The following is a 15,786-nucleotide window of genomic DNA, read 5'->3' as shown; positions in this document are numbered from 1 at the left end:
TCATCCATAGGAGCACGCAGTCTACAATCATCCATAGGAGCACGCAGTCTACAATCATCCATAGGAGCTCGCAGTCTACAATCATCCATAGGAGCACGCAGTCTACAATCATCCATAGGGGCACGCAGTCTACAATCAGAACCGATGGAGCCCTATCTGTACCTACAAGAAAACAATTAGAGTCATGCTCTGGGAATACCGGGCTTAATGCGCATGCGCATTATGTCGCCCCAGAGTAGCCTGTGCTGTCCACACAGACTAATCGATGACACTTCCCGCTTTAATGGAATTTTTTTGTTTAAAGGAAGTTACTTCTGCACAAAAATCCAGTCCAGGCAGAAAGTGCCGTCCTACTTGGCTTCTGTAAACTGCACATGCTAGTCTAGGAAGAAGTTTTATGCATTAAGTACTGTGTTCCTAGAGCGAGCTTCATTCGACCCAGAGCGAGCTTCATTCGACCCAGAGCGAGCTTCATTCGACCCAGAGCGAGCTTCATTCGACCCAGAGCGAGCTTCATTCGACTCAGAGCGAGCTTCATTCGACCCAGAGCGAGCTTCATTCGACCCAGAGCAAGCTTCATTCGACCCAGAGCGAGCTTCATTCGACCCAGAGCGAGCTTCATTTGAAATAACCTTTATTTAGATTTTTATTGTTACGTGTGTCTGTTTCATTCAACGTTCATAGCATAGTTCATGTATAAACTACAGATATGTGTTGTAAAATATGTATTTGTATTCATTGGAACAGGGTTGTGTACATACGCTTGTGCATACAAAAAAAGAGCAGTTTGTGACCATAAACTTGAATTATTTTTTTTGTTTTAATCTGGTAGCCTACAAAAGCGTGCAAAATATACTTAATTATAGCAAACATAGCATGGGCGTTTAAATATGCACATTTACGAAGTGCCGATTACTATCGGTGTATTGCCTTTTTTTACATTTCGGATAAATATATATTACTTCTTTTTTGTTTGAATTTATGAATTGCCTCTTGTATCAGTAAACCTTGCAAAGATGCCTTTTTTTCGAAGTAAGTTGCCTTTGGAAAAACAAGAGCGAATACACTTACATCAGACGTGCTACTATGAATAAGTAAAATTGATCGAACATTATATAAACTACGTACATAATGCATTATTTTATTTTACTTTTCTAAAAACAATCACCAGTTCGACCTTGCAGAAATGCAAACGAAACTATTGAGTAGTTTTGTGCTGACTGATCTTAATGACGAGCGTATGCATATGGTTATTAAATCATTCAACAATTCATAGTTTAAACATATTGTATATGGACTCACATATGTAAAACCCTGTGGGATAAGACATTACGAGGCTCCTAGACAGATGTATTTTAATGTATGGTTTTGTACAAAATGTATTATTTCTAAATGCGTTTAACTTTAAGTATATGATACGATGTAGCATACAATAAATATTTAAAAGACAGCAATTGCTGTTAAATTAATAAACTGATGTATGCATGCATTTGAACATTCTTTGATAAATAAAAGACAGCACATCGATCTATTACTACACGTCGAATGTTTAGCTTGACAAAAATATTAATATTATTTTATTGAAATGACTTGTCTATACACCGTACAAATTACGCAACATCAAAAAGGTAAAGATAATCGACCAGACTGCGGGCAAAATACCCGAAATAAAATATCTAAAGCATATTTTGTTCGGTTACCTTAATCCCAAAAATCAAATATCTGTTGCTCATTGAACGAATTGTTAACTGTACGGAATATCCAAGATAAAATACAATGTACATACATCTCATTGACCTGAATGCGCACTTTAAAGAATATCCCAAATCATATATCTATAGCTTACTGACAGGAATGCCAAGTGCACAGAATACCCAAAATCAGATATCTACGCGTATAGCTAATTGACAGGAATGCCAAGTGCACAGAATACCCCAAATCAGATATCTACACGTATAGCTAATTGACAGGAATGCCAAGTGCACAGAAAACCCCAAATCAGATATCTACATGTATAGCTAATTGACAGGAATGCCAAGTCCACAGAAAACCCCAAATCAGATATCTACACGTATAGCTAATTGACAGGAATGCCAAGTGCACGGAATACCCCAAATCAGATATCTACATGTATAGCTAATTGACAGGAATGCCAAGTGCACAGAATACCCCAAATCAGATATCTACATGTATAGCTAATTGACAGGAATGCCAAGTGCACAGAAAACCCCAAATCAGATATCTACATGTATAGCTAATTGACAGGAATGCCAAGTACACAGAAAACCCCAAATCAGATATCTACATGTATAGCTAATTGACAAGAATGCCAAGTGCACAGAAAACCCCAAATCAGATATCTACATGTATAGCTAATTGACAGGAATGCCAAGTGCACAGAAAACCCCAAATCAGATATCTTCATGTATAGCTAATTGACAAGAATGCCAAGTAGTGCTGCAACAATATACCGGTATATCGGTATATATCGCAATACGCAATCCGCATATTGTATTGCGATACGATTTTCATCATACCGGTACGAAAATTTTACAAAAATTCATTCACATTTCGTCCAGAAAAGTCATCGAAATAACGATATCAAGGTAAACAAAGCAAAGCGGTGTAAATAATTTTTTACGTAAAAATAGCATTCTAAAAAGTGTATTATACGGAGTAGCGTTGTTACATGGGAGCATTCGTTCGATGCTTTTGAACAGATTATCGTTTAATTAATTACGCACAACTGTGAATGTTTCGTTCGATTCTGTGTGAGCATTTTTAATTTGTAATCCGAATTTCGGAAACACGCTTCCAAATTTTAATGCTTACGCGACAATAAAAAAATAGCGTCAAATAAAAAGTGTTTTATCCTTTGTCTCAATAAAAAACGCGCGAAAATTATGCAGACATGTAGAACGCCGCATGGAAAGTATGGGTGTATTTTGTGTTGTATAAAAACGGGAACATCACGTCAGGCGAATTACGCGTGTTCAGTGAAAACAAAAACGTCCCAGTAGGACGTTATTTCATCACATCTTTAAATAGTAACAAATGCCATAATGTTTTTGATACTTAAGAAAATTTGCGAATGTTTGTGTTTCTTGTTATTCTTGAGCACATTTATAGTAAATATTTACCAGAATTTGCTTTAAAACTGGAGTATACGAGATTATCGGGTAATTGGCGAGTTATAATTCTGGTACAAGTTAGCAATATATTGCGATATATTGCGATACGGATTTTTGAACTGACAATTTATTGCAATACGGTTTTTGGCGTATTGTTGCAGCACTAATTGCCAAGTGCACAGGATACCCCAAATCAGATATCTATAGCTAATTGACAGGAATACAAAGTGCAAAGAATACTCCAAATCAGATATCTATAGCTTATTAACCGGACTGAACACTTAACATAAATAACAAGATCAAATACCTACCATATATCCTATTGACCAGACTGGAAACCGGTCAGAAAAGAAACTATATGTTCCTCGTTTATATACATATATAGAGAGATGATTGACCTGCTAACCCTACATAACATATGTACACAATATCATATGTCTATAGCTCGGCGTCAGATAATATTAGTTATACATATATATGATCTATTAAAACACATTACAAAAGTTGTATTTTGTAATTTCTCATATTGGAGACCAATTACTGTAACTGTCCGGTTAGCTCAGTTGGTAGAGCGTCGTGCTAATAACGCGAATGTCGTGGGTTAGATCCCCACACTTGTCAGATCTTTTTCGGCAGAATTACGTCCGACAAATTCAGTTGGTAATGTGAACTATTAAGACACATATTACAATAGTTGTATACATGTATTATCATATCTCTAATGCTCATTAAACGGACATCAAACTGTAAAGAATGCACCAAATCAACTCTTTACTACTAACTGGTCGGACTGCACACTTTACAGACAACATAAGATAATAACTCTTTATAGCTCAATGACGGGACTTAAAAAACGTACTATCAAAGGATATTATTTTAAAAATCTAGGCCAACCACAATCGACTGACGTTAGAAACAATCGAATTTAGTGGTCGTTTCGAATAAATATTATGTATTTGTACTATCAAATACGCACGCTTTCTACTGTTGGGAACACACCAAATTCCGTAGGGTTATTTTAATGTATTATTGAAATAATTCAACATATTGATAACGTTCCCTTAACCTAGATATTACATTAACCATCTGCGTCAGTGAACTATGTCATGGATGTGAACGTTTCATCTGCCACATACCTATGCAGTTTAGTTGTGTGCGTGTCCAGTGTCCACCCACATATTTTAAATTAATGTAACACTGCTAGCATTGAACACATTCTATTTATAAGTTGCTTTTTAATGAACAATAGCTCTGCGAGCGAACACAATTGTTATTAAACATGTGTACCTCGTGTATAAGTATTATTTGTCACCACTTGTATAATTCAGCAAGAACGAAAAATCTCACAGTTTTGATGAGCACGTGGAAAACTAATTACAGCAAAAGGACAAACCGCCACTGTCGTGACCATCGCGTGAAGATTAATTTGCACTCGCTTCGTTTCAATATTGCAGGGTTAAACGATTGTCTGGTTTTCTAGGACTTGGTAGAATAGAGCAATGGGTTGGTGTGAATCTAATAAGTTTGATAAAGCACATGCAATACCGTCTATGATTGGTCGATCATAGAGTTAGAAAGATATAAATATGGAATTTTTATTTCTCCGGAACAGAAATCATCACTGAACTCACTGCGTGTTTTTAGATTTATAAAATTAATAAATAAACTCTGGGGAAACTGAATTTTAATACACAGACGGTAAGTAAATGAGTTATTGTATTGTCTTGTGCGACATGTACGAGTACCGTGTATGACATACATAGACTAAATGGACTTTTTTCTGTCAATGATCTGACTTACAAAGTTGAACAACAATAATATTAAAAAATACCGCTCGTTTCCATGTATGACAAATATGAATTTTAATGATCGCCAGTTTGTTTGCTAATTGTAATATGGACATGGCGGTCACAATTCACTCGAGTATCCTTGCGCTACTGAATATTTTATGTATGCTGATTTTAAGATACACACAAAAAAAAACTAAAATAAATCTAACAACTGTATATTATTATGTGAATTTTGGAAGAAACATGCCGTTAAATGCCGTATATAAGCACCGTTAAAACTACTGGAATAATATAGTATACTAAGTAAACAGAAAAACATTATAATTACATAAGCGCAGATATGTGAGTCTTCATTCGCGCATGTCTATATATATATATATATATATATATATATATATATATATATATATATATATATATATATATGCGAGGAATAATTCTTTCTTTTGTTTTTTTTTTATACCTCTATGGAAGGTTTATATAAATTATATTACCAAGTTTAAGCGACATAGTCTTTAATTCAAGATGTATATATGCAATCAATAAAATAACAATATTGTTATACGGCGAAAACATATGACTTAGTGTTACAAATATTGCTTTTAGTTTTAAAATTAACTGTTTATGTATACATGTCCGTTGCCAATTCTTATTATAACAAATAATGCCGAATATCTTTTTAAAAGATATTTCTTGTTGTTGTTTTTTTAAATGGAAGTTTACAGGTTACGTTGTGGATTGCAGAAACATTGTGTTGTACGATGATTTTTTTCGAGAAAACTATAAACACAGCATTATAAGTCGTAATTTAACGTGTTTTCTCCCCATCTATATTATATACACATATGGAAAGTTTAAAAGGACCTTTTCACGTTTTGGTAAATTCACAAATTAAAAAATGTTTCAGATTCACAAATGTTCGTTGTTTGTCATATAATTGTGAGGATTTAAAAACCTGAACGTTATAAAGCGTTGCAACGCGAAACGATTGAATATTTTGGAGAGTTCTGTTGTTGTCGTTATATTTTGTGACACTACGAGGATTGCTTATATAAAGTATAAAATACAGCGGTTATGGTATGAGCACAGATGGCCGGGTGGCCTAAGCGATATACTTTTACCTCTGCGGTCAGTGGTTTGAGCCCACTTGAGTGTTACTTTTTTCTATCTTTAATTTTATTCTTGTTTTTTACTAGAGTTTTTTAGATCCGATGTTTACATTTATCAATATATAGCATTTAATGACAAACTTCAATACATGCCAAAATCTATGAAAAGGTCCCTTTAAGATCGTCCAATCAGTGAACTGTTTATAACTTGAAGGAAGTTCTACAGTAATATATATATATATATATATATATATATATATATATATATATATATATATATATATATATATATATATATATATATATATATATATATATATATATATATATCGTCCGATCAATCAGCTGTCTATAACTTAAAGCAAGTTCTTACAATTTAAATATATAAATGTCATAATTACGCATTTGTCCTTCGTTAATCAATGATCCTTACACTTTTTCATCAGTGAACAATGACACACATGGGGCACCGTTACTTTTCTTATTTTCTGCAAATCTATCTCAACCATTTCAAAACCAGAACTCACAAAATGCGGACGATAATCAACACTGCGTCCTAATAATTCAAGTTCCTCAATCCACTATAAATAAGCCTCGCGTTCGGAAACGGCCGAGGCATAATGCACGTGCGTGAAGTGTCGTTCCAGACTAGTCTGTGACGTCAGCACGGGCTAATCAGTGACAACACTTTCCGCCTATGTGGTATTTCGTATAAAGAAAGTCTTTTCTTAACAAAAATCCAGTCTAGGCGTAAAGTGTTGTTCATGATTAGCGTGTGCGGACTGCAGGCTGGAACGAGACTTTGCTCACATGCATTATGTGCGGACTGCACAAGCTAAGCTGGAACGAGACTTTGCTCACATGCATTATATGCGGACTACACAAGCTAAGCTGGAACGAGACTTTGCTCACATACATTATGTGCGGACTGCACAAGCTAAGCTGGAACGAGACTTTACTCACATACATTATGTGCGGACTGCACAAGCTAAGCTGGAGCAAGACTTTGCTCACATGCATTTTGTGCGGACTGCACAAGCTAAGCTGGAACGAGACTTTACTCACATACATTATGTGCGGACTGCACAAGCTAAGCTGGAGCAAGACTTTGCTCACATGCATTTTGTGCGGACTGCACAAGCTAAGCTGGAACGAGACTTTACTCACATACATTATGTGCGGACTGCACAAGCTAAGCTGGAACGAGACTTTACTCACATACATTATGTGCGGACTTCACAAGCTAAGCTGGAACGAGACTTTACTCACATGCATTATGTGCGGACTGCACAAGCTAAGCTGGAACGAGACTTTACTCACATACATTATGTGCGGACTGCACAAGCTAAGCTGGAACGAGACTTTACTCACATGCATTATGTGCGGACTGCACAAGCTAAGCTGGAACGAGACTTTACTCACATGCATTATGTGCGGACTGCACAAGCTAAGCTGCAACGAGACTTTGCTCACATGCATTATGTGCGGACTGCACAAGCTAAGCTGGAACGAGACTTTACTCACACGCATTATTTGCGGACTGCACAAGCTAAGCTGGAACGAGACTTTACTCACACGCATTATGTGCGGACTGCACAAGCTAAGCTCACAAGCTAACTTGGAACGAGACTTTACTCACATGCATTATGCGGACCGCACAAGCTAAGCTGGAACGAGACTTTACTCACACGCATTATGTGCGGACTGCACAAGCTAAGCTGGAACGAGACTTTACTCACACGCATTATGTGCGGACTGCACAAGCTAAGCTCACAAGCTAACTTGGAACGAGACTTTACTCACATGCATTATGTGCGGACCGCACAAGCTAAGCTGGAACGAGACTTTACTCACATATATTAAGCACCGTTTTCCAGGAGCGACGCTCAAAGTTTTATTTTGCTTATTACAGTGCGCTTAACACAGCTCTAGAAGAGATCAGATTCCAGCGAACAGACGCATCGCGGAGACGATACGCTTCATAATGGTGGATACAAGGGGCCTGGCTCTGGTGGTTCTGCTCGTATCAAGATGCGTTGTCCATGCGATTCCTATTCCAACGGATGAGGCGGAATACGGTGAGCTATATTTTGATTTGCTCTGCTTATTGTTTATTGAGTTACACGATGATACACTGACATTGGCCCGCATCATGCGAAAATGGGTCTTATGGCATATGTGGAGAGCATAGCTCAAGCCCAGCATATGCCTCTGCTTAGTCTGAACAGGAGCTAACCTTTCTGCTAATGAGATCACGGGATCGGGCATGTTTTTAACCCATTTATGCCTAGCGTCTAGAAAAAAGGCCTAGGCAAACAGCGTAGACCCTGATGATACGCCGCATCATGCGGCGTCTCATCAGAGTCTGCGCTGTTTGCTTAAAGGAATTATGTAAAAAATATTCTAAGTATAGAAATAAATATACTAAACAATCCTAAGTTTGGAAATAAATTGATCCTATTTAGAAGGATTAGAGAGTCCACTAGGCATAAATGGGTTAAAACAGACAGCAGAGCTCCTGACCAGACTGCGCGAATGCCTTAATATTGATGATAATGATAAGAATCGTTAATTACGATGATTAAGCCGACGCTGATGATGACAGTTGCGATGACGACGAGTTGGCTGCTACTGATGATGACGCTTATGTTGACTTGATGCGAGTCTGCATTATTTGACGCTTGCATTTCAGTGACAAACGCGCCCGCCGGAAACGGTCTGACGATAGCAACAGGCGACGCGTTTACAAACTGGCTGAATACCGACGACGGCGATAAAATTGGTATTCCAAATTTCGTTCGTTTGGCACCCGACATCAGAGGCTTTCCGAATGAATTTGAATTTGGCGACGATAGTGGATCCGCTGCTGCATACAGCAACCCGTCAAAACGAGAATTTCCGAGCGCGGGCGAGTGGAGGAGATTCCTAACCGGAAGTGGCCCGAATAAGGTTGAAATTGTGGCTCTGGGGAAACGAATTCCCCACAACTGCGAACTGGCGAATATGACCTTAAGAATGTTGATGAAATACTTTAGCATAGGCTTAGTCTGCGGCGTGAGGGTCAGAGTAATTCGTCCTGGGAGAATGGCCGGGAAGTGAGGAGTTTGAACATTTGGAGCATTGTGATGCAACGGTAAAAAGGCACAAACGCATTTTTCTTGTACGCGTTTGATCTTGATCAAGACACTCGAATTTGTCATAAATTTAAACAATGTATAGTTTTGTATAAAACTCGTAATATCAACTTAAACACGACAACTCGAATAAAAAAAATATTGCACCTTTTACGGTATCTTGTTAATGACACATTAAATGCCGTTTGATAGTCGCCTCTCGCCAATCTACGCGACGAACCATACGACACGCGCGACGCTACATACGACACGCGAGGCACCATACGACACACCATACAACACACGCTACGCATCATACGACACATTCTTACATTTGATTAACGCATTGTCGCTCTAAGCTTTGGCAGGAATTGTTGCATCGAAATTTGAATGTCGTTGTTGAATATGAAGTGTCGCATCATGTGTTGCGTGATTGCCGTGTTTTGTTATATATATATATCGCATAACACGGCAATAGTATATATATTTAGGGCGTTGGCTATATCAATATATATTTAAAATCCCAGACACGTGTTTTTACTTTTATTATATAATATTCACAATCTGGATGATTACATTTTACTTATATAACTATATATATATATATATAACTATATAACTATATATATATAACTATAACTATATATATATATATATATATTTATATATATATATATATTATTTTTTTTCTTCCACTCCCCCACGGGCTATTTCCCAGTGTGCCCCTTAAAAAAGTTAATCCTTTTTTTGTCAAATAACTGCACAAAATCCTGTAGATGGGGTGTACCCTTTTCACCTACTTCTTTTCCAATTATCATATAACCACATGCTAATCCCCATATTTTATTATATTCTTCTTCAGTATAATTATTCAATGTAAAGCAATAATTTTTAGCGGCGTTAGCACGACGTTTTCCTGCCATGTTTAAACGCTGGATGCATACAGGTAGGGTAAACTGATCGTAAGTCGGACGCGATCTAGAGTCGGACATTTTTGACCTCATATATAACAATGCAATGTACACAAATCCTGTTAAATTTTGATCACTTTCGGTACTTTGAACCTTTCTATCACAAGAGTAACCGTTCGTTAAATCGTGACGTAAATCCGGTCTTTGCAAGGTTGTCTCCCATAAACAGTATAACGCGGTAAATTTTGAAAAAGAAAAGCGACGAGAAAGCAAGTTTTGTTTTACTTACGGGATTGAAATCTCAGCGAACACGCAGGTAAAATTTTCATAATGTGTACAGATCACAACTTTGAAGTGTTTTACTTTGATTGTAACATTATATCTTGGGCGAGCTTCCAAGCTACACCAGTCATTGGACTCAGCCGTTTGACTGTTCCGTGTTCAAGGCATTGAAAACAAGCTGGAGCGTGCATGTAGACAGGTTTAAAACAGAGACCGGTGTTCCACCTACCCATGCTAATGTCTTAAGAATATTTGGCAAAGCATGGGCATCTTCAATTACGAAATGAACATAACAAATGGTTTTCGTGCAACAGGAATTTACCCCGTCGACCCAAATGCAATACCAGATAGCGCATACAAACCAGCAGGGGCACTCACGGATTATAATGTTGATTCCCATATGGCACTGCCAGTGTCCTCCAGTTCAAATGCTGCTGACACGACACAGACAGTACCGACAGACGCGACCAACGTGGTACATGGAAAACCGTCCAATGTGACACATATAGACCCGTCCAATGTGACACAGACAGACCTGTCTAATGTGACACAGACAACCACAACACACGTTACACAGACTGTTCTGACAGACATGGGTACCCAAAGTGATCCGTTGATGACCTCTGTCTGTTCGTATGAATCAGATGTCAACGTTAGTATGGATAATGTCATGTCTATAGAGTTGTCAATACCTCTATCCGCAAGTGAAAGTGTAATTGACTTACCCATTAGTGTTGACCCCTTTGGTAACCTTATGTCCGTTGAGAGTAGCCCTCCACAGCCACACTGTGGCTATGTGTCTGATATTAAGGCGCTTGAGATTATCGAGTCCACACTAACCTCTGCACAGATTGCTAAGTACTGTGCTGCACTTCTAAGCGGTATAGAGCTTGAGGATAAAGTGTTTCAAACGTAGCAAATGTATAAATAATAGTCATCAACACCAGCAAAAGTTTCTGCAAAGAAAATCGCCAATGACATGTTTCCTTTACCGAAGCCAATCAATGCTTTTCCAATTAAGCGAAAATCACATACTTCGAATGGATTCTTTGCTATTACGGCTGACGAATTGTACAATGAAAAGATTGCACAAAGTGAAGAAAAGAAAAGTTATTGAGAAAGAACAAAGAAAGATAGCAAGAGAAAAACAGAAAAGCTTAATACAGAATATGCCAAAAAAAAGATCAAAAAAAGGCAAAGATTCCAAAACAGCTCGATGCTTATCTATAATGAAACGGTTTCGTAAATAGAGGGGAAAAACAAACACAAGTTAATCATAACGCTTAGTTTTGAGTAAAGTTTCTCTTCTCAAAAGTGAATGAATCATGTTAGTTTTATGTATTAGATGTCTTATAGTTCTTCGACGTTTTAGACTTTCAGTAAACTTAATGATGTTAACAAATGTTTCGATTGCAAATCTTTGTTACGATGCTGAAAGTGATTACATCCAACGTGTTGCGTAAATATAACATTTATAACATAAAAATAATTTGTTGATTAGTCTTACTTAATATTTTGAGTGTAAGACCTCAATTATTTTTCAATTGAACTAAATGCGGCCTGTTGATTCTTATCAGACTTGGTAACTGAGAGTTAAATAACAGCATACAGAAAATGTCGATCGAAATTCATTAATCTCAAGCTCGTTTCAAGCTGGAGGTTCATCCCTTTCGATCTAGAAGGACGATATAGTGTTTCACCGACTGATCAATACTAGTGTATTTATCCCTAACAGACGCTGATTCCTTCAAATTAGTGAAAATTAACACTTTCCGACTCTATATCCGACTGTCCGACTTAGGATCAAAATCGTCCGAGTCACGATCGAATTAACCGGTCCCCGTTTAATGACGTGTTCTGCATTAAATACAGCTATATCCCGGCCCAATTTATATCAAAACAGTGTAAGACGTATTCATTCGGGTGCCAGTCGATCATAATGATCAGTTACGTTATTAAGAAATGAAGGCTGTGCATAGAAAGAAAAGTGTCCGACTCACGATCAGTTTACCCTGTAGTATTATCCTGTATGCATTATGGCACCACTTCTGGCCCCAGGTTTAAATTATCGATTGTTTACATTTAAACCGCGTTTAACCGCGCTTGTTTATCTTGCTTACAGTGCGTCAAGGTCAACCCTGGCAGACCTGTTACCATGGATATTTCGGTTTTGAAACCCCATAAACCAATTGACAATGGCTTTTTCGAGACTATCAAGTCCTCCTCGGGCTTTTCATTCTAAAGTTCGGGTCGGTAGGTTTAGGCGGTTTCACATCCACAAAGAACAATTGACAATTTATAATTTTATTGACAATTACATAAAATCGAAATCTGTGATATCCAGGGGGACGTCTATATATATATATATATATTCACACATATACCAGTTACCGGGTCTCTGATTTAGAAATAGGTCATGGGGTTCCCACTTTAAATACATGTATCTCCATACCCTTTTTTATCCGCTATAAACACAAATTAAGGTATATAGGGGTACAAAATATGCTACCAAGACCGCGTAACTGGCACTATGTATTAGTATATATACAAATTATTTAATTTTAGTTTCAAGAAAGTCTCTTCTTAGCAAAAATCAAATTTAGGCGTAAAGTGCTATCCCTGATAAGCCTGTGCGGATTGCACATGCTAATCTGGGACGACACTTTACGTATATGCATTAAACCCCATTTTCACAGAGGACGGTCCATATGATATCGCTCGTTGTGTTATTTTGGGCCTTTTAATCAACGTTTTCACAAACAATCTGAAAAGAGCAAATCGATGTTAATCGGATTGCCAAAACTTTGGGAAAAAAGCCATTTTGGTACAAACTAAACTGACAAATTTTATCAACCAATGATAGTTGCATTCAAATAATACCTGTTTAAACGGTATTTGATTTTGAAAGGATTATTAGTGTGTGTTTCAGATCAGGCTGCAAACAGATGTTGAATTTTGACAAATCTAGCCTCTTCCGGGGGAAATCCGTCACGCCTGTAACGCACGAAAATGGAAATCTTACTGAATATCACAAAAATACACGAGTTTAAAAGTCTGTGTGAAGTTAGCCAATTAAGCTAATTTAGCCTATTTAGCCTTTTTGGCCTGTTAAGTACATAGGTTGATACATACATCCTTTTTAGCCTAAGTAACCTATTTAGCTGATATATTAAGCTCATTTAGCCTATTTAGCAAGTTTGGTTTATACATTGTAGTTAAAGAATATATTATCCGATTGTGCATTCTTCACATGGCGAGTGGGTATGCACCTTTAAGGGCCCCTTTCCGACAAACAAGAGTTATCGCATGGAAGCGACCTAGTGCACGCTGAACTCCCGTCGGCTGCCTGTCGGGCTGAACTAGTTTCGGGCCAGGGTTTTAATAAGGGTCGGCGTCACCTGCAGCCTATTTAGCGTTGTATGCTCAAATTACATGGCGAGTGGCTATGCACCTTTAAGGATCCCTTTCGGAGAAACAAAAGTTATCCCCCGGAAGCGACCTAGTGCATGCTGAACTTCCGTCGGCTGCCTGTCGGGCTGATCTAGTTTCGGCCGGAGTTTTAATCAGGTTCGGCGTCACCTACAGCCTATTTAGCATAGTATGCTCTATTTACAAGGCGAGTAGGTATGCACCTTTAAGAGCCCCTTTCGGACAAACAAGAGTTATACCTCAGAAGCGACCTAGTGCACGCTGAACTCATGTCGGCTGCCTGTCGGGCTGATATAGTTTCGGCCCGGGGATTTAATTAGGATCGGCGTCACCTACAGCCTATTTAGCGTAGTATGCTCTATTTAGATGGCGAGTGGGTATGCACATTTAAGGGCCCCTTTCGGACAAACAAGAGTTATCCCCCGGAAATATTCTTGTGCTCGCTGAACTCCCGTCGGCTGTCTGTCGGGCTGATCTAGTTTCAGCCCGGGGTTTTAATAAGGGTAGGCGTCGCCTACAGCCTATTTAGCGTAGTATGCTCTATTTACATGGCGTGTGGGTATGCACCTTTAAGGGCCCCTTTTGGACAAACAAGAGTTATCCCCCGGAAACCAAGTGAACGCTGAACTTCCATCTCGGCTGCCTGTCGGGCTGATCTAGTCTCGGTCCGGGGTTTTAAATAGGATCGGCGTCACCTACAGCCGTTATGGCGTGGAATGCTCTATATTCATGGCGATTGGGTATGCACCTTGAGGGGCCCCTTTCCGACGAACAAGAGTTATCCCACGAGAACGACCTAGAGCACGCTTGACTCCCGTCGGCTGCCTGTCGGGCTGATCTAGTTTCGGCCAAGGGTCTTAATTATGGTTAACGTCAACTACAGCCTATTTAGCGTAGTATGCTCTATTTACATGACGAGTGGGAATGCACATTTAAGGGCCCTTTTCGGACAAACAAGAGTTATCCCCCGGAAATATTATTGTGCTCGCTGAACTCCCGTCGACTGTCTGTCGAGTTGATCTAGTTTTGGACCGGGGTTTTAATAAGGGTAGGCGTCACCTACAGCCTATTTAGCGTAGTATGCTCTATTAACATGGCGAGTGGGTATGTACCTTTAAGGACCCCTATCGGACAAACAAGAGTTATTCCCCAGAAAAGACCTAGTAGTAGTAGTAGAAGAAGAAGTAGTAGTAGTAGAAGTAGTAGTAGTAGTAGTAGTAGTAGTAGTAGAAGTAGCAGCAGTAGTAGTAGTAGTAGTAGCAGTAGTAGTTGTAGTAGTAGTAGTAATAGTCGTAGTAGTAGTAGTAGTAGTAGTAGTGTAGTAGTAGTAGTAGTAGTAGTAGTAGTAGTAGTAGTAGTAGTAGTAGTAGTAGTAGTAGTAGTAATAGTAGTACTAGTAGTAGTAGTAGTAGTAGTAGTAGTAGTAGTAGTAGTAGTAGTAGTAGTAGTAGTAGTAGTAGTAGTAGTAGTAGTAGTAGTAGAAGTAGGAGAAGGAGGAGGAGGAGGAGGAGGAGGAGGAGGAGGAGGAGGAGGAGGAGGAGGAGGAGGAGGAGGAGGAGGAGGAGGAGGAGGAGGAGGAGGAGGAGGAAATTTCAATGTTCTTTAATATTAGCAAAGACTTGCTGTGTGTAAGTCAGTTTGTGTATTTGCATGACGTTATCTCTGTTTTGTTTTGTGGTTAGCTATTTTCTTTGTGTTAATGTTGATAAAAGTATAAATAAAAAGCAGAACATTTGCGATGATTATGTGAAAACAAAAACAGATAAGTATCGAACACAAAGGCGTTTATTTTTTCGGTAGGAAACTAGACAACTATAACAAATCTCGTGGTTAAATTTTCTTTAACTCGCAAAATATACGTATTTGTATGCATCAGTAAAAGTAGATTTGAGAAGCATGCATCATATTTCATTTGGACCGGGTTCACTTGGGTTATTGCCCTTTTTTCGTCCAAAAAAGTATAAATGGACCTTAAAGCCATTTGTTTCTCGGGTCTTCTATTTGCTCCCATCTCCACCATA

The 15,786-nt window shown here is 38.4% G+C and overlaps 1 protein-coding gene, 1 long non-coding RNA gene and 1 other non-coding gene across 5 annotated transcripts in view; 2 read left to right on the top strand and 1 right to left on the bottom strand.

The window, feature by feature from the left end:
* Nucleotides 1-15,786, bottom strand: part of LOC127838181 (general transcription factor IIH subunit 4-like) — a 146,605-nt gene that overhangs the window by 83,799 nt on the left and 47,020 nt on the right. The gene's annotated exons all lie outside the window — the stretch shown is intronic.
* Nucleotides 3,680-3,752, top strand: Trnai-aau (transfer RNA isoleucine (anticodon AAU)). The gene has a single exon. It is a non-coding gene; the product is annotated as a tRNA-Ile (tRNA).
* On the top strand, nucleotides 4,652-9,315 carry LOC127838191 (uncharacterized). Its single transcript, XR_008029709.1, has 3 exons — nucleotides 4,652-4,829; nucleotides 7,943-8,108; nucleotides 8,723-9,315. It is a non-coding gene; the product is annotated as an uncharacterized LOC127838191 (long non-coding RNA).

Source organism: Dreissena polymorpha, chromosome 7, assembly GCF_020536995.1.
Source record: "Dreissena polymorpha isolate Duluth1 chromosome 7, UMN_Dpol_1.0, whole genome shotgun sequence".
NCBI classification, from domain to species: domain Eukaryota; kingdom Metazoa; phylum Mollusca; class Bivalvia; order Myida; family Dreissenidae; genus Dreissena; species Dreissena polymorpha.
Note: the sequence above shows the minus strand (reverse complement) of the source record. Positions and strands in the feature narration are given on the sequence as shown.